A 4,200-nucleotide genomic window follows, 5' to 3' on the forward strand; every position below is an offset into this window, starting at 1 on the left:
CTATTGTGGTAAAAGGCAAGAGAGTGTGAGACTATTATCTGGAAAAAGCCAATTAAGAGTGAAACACGAGTGGAGTGCCATTATTCGAGTGTAAACACGTAAGGGAGTGTGTGAGGTTTTCCACTAACATTCTTTTTGTGCAGCACATTATGATGTCTCATAAGAGTGACTCATCACCAAGAGGGATGGTACATAACTCATCCCTTCTGTAGCAAGCCGTGCAACAACGGTTTAAGAAGTTAAATTTTGTGTTGGGTGAAGTGAGGGATAGGATGGATCATCAAGAAGCGGTGATTAGAAATCTGCAAGGTGGGACAGATTGGAGGCGACGTGAGTCTATTGTTAAAAATGGGTATGAGAAAGAAGAGTATGGTTATTCTCTTATTACTAGGCGTGCACTCAATACACAAATTAAGATGGATGATAGAGAGCAGCAGAGCAAGAACATTTTTTATACTAGATGCCACATCAACAATAAGGTATGTAGTATGATCATTGATTTAAGGAATTGTATTAATTTGGCTAGCACCACTTTAGTTGAGAAATTGAATTTACCTACTTTGAAACACCTTAGACCATACATGTTGTAGTGGTTGTGATATGAACTCGCGGGAATCAATTCCCTTGAACCCACAATCAATTTGAAAACTCGCCAAGAAAGCCAAAAATCAAGGTCAAGGATGGAGAATCTAGACCCGATGAGAACTCGTTTCAAGAACCTAGATTATATTAAAATCTAGACCCGTTGAAGAACCCGTCTCAAGAACCCAGATTACAAAGGAGGAACGCCACAAAGGTTGTGATTTACCTTTGATAAGTTCAAAAGTTCAATTAAGAACAAGAGGAGTAAAACTCAACTCACAATGAATAAATTCATTAAATTTCATAAACTTCATAATCTGATTAGAATGAGGATACATAGAGTATTTAAAGGAAAACCTAATGAAACCCTAGCCAAAATAAACCCCCATCTTCCAAAAGTGCCCCTGGATGAACAGTGCCGTGCTACAGTAACTCGGCTACAGAAACCCTAACCTTAGCTCAATAAAATAATAACTTTCCCAACATGCCCTTGCATAGGCCCCCTTAAGTGTTTCCCATAATAAACCCAATTATTCGAAACTAATAAAATAAGTGCTTTAAATGAATTAAATAAGTTGAAAGCCTTCAAGTGCCCAAAGCCTTTAAGTCTTGTTGTTGCCCTTTCCATAGTTCATCAAGTGAATCAAAGCTGAATCTTCATCATTTAAGCTCTTGAACTTGTATTTGGCCAATCTAGAACATGCAACATATCTTTAAAACTAGGCCCACCTTGGTTCCCATCATTCCCCCTCTCCTCAAAAGGATTCGACCTCGAATCTCCACCTGGATCAAAGGGAAAAATGTTAGTAACATTATCATTAATTTCATAAGCATTATCATTAATTTGTTCAAGAATTTGGAATTGTCCATCCAAGCTACTCCTATCATCAACTGGTGAAGACTTTAAATCTAAAATAGGAAATGGATTAAGTCTATAAACAATTTCAATTGGTGAAAATTTAGTAGTAGCATGAACACTCCAATTATATGTAAACTCAATGAATGACAAACAATACTCCAACAAATGTTCATGAAACACATCTAAAGTCCCCCTCACCCCAAAATGACCACTCAAATTATATGCAAACTCAATGAAAGACAAATGATGCTCACGTAAACGTTTATGCAACAAGTCAATGAATGGCAAATGATACTCCCACAAACGTTCATGCAATACATTTAAAATCTTATTTACACCAAAATGACTACTCCAATTATATGAAGACTCAATGAATGGCAAGCAATACTCCCACAAATGATCACGCAACACATCAATGAATGAAAAATGATACTTCCACAAACGTCCATGCAACACGTCATGGAATGGCAATTGATATTCCCAAAAACGTTCATGCAACACAACAAAAGTCTTCCTTACTCCAAGGTTACCCAACAAACCACCATGTCCATCACACACAAGCAACTTAGGCATAAAACTAGTAGGCACACAAAATCTATTCTTTCTAAACAAGTACCAATCTAGTTTATAGAACTTACCAAAAGATGCTTTCTCACATGTCCCATACACACTAGCAAAGTCATCATCATTAGCATGCAATTCCTTATCATATTCAAGTCTCAATAATTTTGCATCCAAAATGAAGACAAGGACATACCTTCTTGCTAAAGCATCAACCACAAAATTTTTCATACCTTGTGTGTATTTGAATACATGAGGAAAAGTCTCAATACAATCCTCTCGCTTAGCAAGCATTCTAGTCAACAACTTACCTTGTCCCTTTAAGTGTGTCAATGACTCATGTTTTTCCAAGAAAGGTCGGTTAGGAATTGTCACATCTGGCACAAAATCAATGTAGTGCCCTATCTCCCTAATAGATGGCAATCCACTAAATACACCACTTGGAAACACGACCTCATATCCCTGCAACAAAGCGACAACAATACTAGGCAAACATACGTTAAGTTCGTTAGGATTAAGACTCGCCTTAGCATAAAAACTCACTTTTCTCTTTGTTTTTCTCTCACTTTCTTCACACTCTCTTTTCTTTCCACTCTCTTTTTCTTTTTCACTCTCTTTTTCCCTTTCAGTCTCACTATTTCTTTTCTTCTCAATCTCACATTCACTCTTGCTTTTCATTCACTCTTGTTTTTCTGCTCAATTTCACTTTCACTCTCACCTCCACTCTTCTTTTTCAGCTCAATCTCACTTTCACTCTTGCTTTTTAGCTCAATCTCCTTTTCACTTTTTTCTTTTTTGATCACTCTCACTTTTACTCTTTAATTTTTTATCACTCTCATTTTTACTTTTTCTTTTTTGAGCAACCTCACTTTTCAATTTTAATTGGTCCCCATGGACCTGTGTTGGAGTTAAAGGAGCAAGTTTGATTGTTTTTCCATCCATTTCAAAACTGTACATGTTCCTTACATCATGGATCACCTTCCTATTATACTACCACAGCTTTCCCAACAAAATATGGCTAGCATGCATAGGCACTACATTACAAAGCACCATATCTTGGTATTTCCCAATTGAAAAAGAAATTAGCACTTGCTTATTTACCCTAACCACCCTACAATCACTCAACCACTGCAACATGTATGGTCTAGGGTGTTTCAAGGTACGTAAATTCAATTTCTCAACTAAAGTAGTGCTAGCCAAATTAATACAACTCCTCAAATCAACGATCATACTACATACCTTGTTGTTGATGTGGCATCTAGTATGAAAAATATTCTCACTCTGATGCTCTATATCATCCATCTTAACATGCCTGGTAACAAGAGAATCACCATACTCTTCATTCTCATACCCATTTTCAACACTAAACTCACGACGCCTCCTATCTCTCCTGCCATGAAGATTTCTAATTACCTGCATCTTGATAATCCATCATATCCCTCACTTCACCCAACACAAGTTCAACTTCTCAAACTGTTGTTGCATGACTTGCAACACAAAGGATGTGTTATCTACCATCCCCTTTGGTGATGAGCACTCCTATGAGACATCATAATGTGCTGCACAAAAAGAATGTTAGTGAAAAACCTCACACACTCCCTTACGTGTTTACACTCAAATAATGACACTCCACTCGTGTGTAACTCTGAATTGGCTTTTTACTCGATAATAATCTCACACTCTCTTGCCTTTTACCTCAAGAGTTTTCCCACTCAAGTTCTTTAAGAACTAATTGACTCAACCAAGACAAAGCAACCTTGTTTTATCCCAACTAGTAATTAAGTCCAAGAAACAAGAATAAGAGAAACACGGAAGGAATGAAAAAAAAAAATGGCACGTGAATCAAGGAAATTATATGAATGAAACAGTAGCAATAAGACAAGATATCAACTAGAATCACCCTCTTTGATGATAAGGATCAAGAAAAAAAAAATCTCGAATTTTTTTTTTTCACGATATATATATATATATTTTTTTTCTTTTCCTTTCTTTTCTTTTCTTTTCTTTTCCTTTCACCAACTGATTTGATCACAATCAAGAATAAGCAGTTGAGAAAAACCCTAACAATAACTCAAAAACCCTTGGGCAAGTGATATACGGCAGCCCCTAGAACAAGAGATTTCAGCCAACACAAACCCTAGAACAATGAATTTCAGCAACCCTAACAATAGTGAAGAAATATGCCCGCCACCACTATT

Source organism: Juglans regia, chromosome 11, assembly GCF_001411555.2.
Source record: "Juglans regia cultivar Chandler chromosome 11, Walnut 2.0, whole genome shotgun sequence".
Lineage (NCBI taxonomy): Eukaryota > Viridiplantae > Streptophyta > Magnoliopsida > Fagales > Juglandaceae > Juglans > Juglans regia.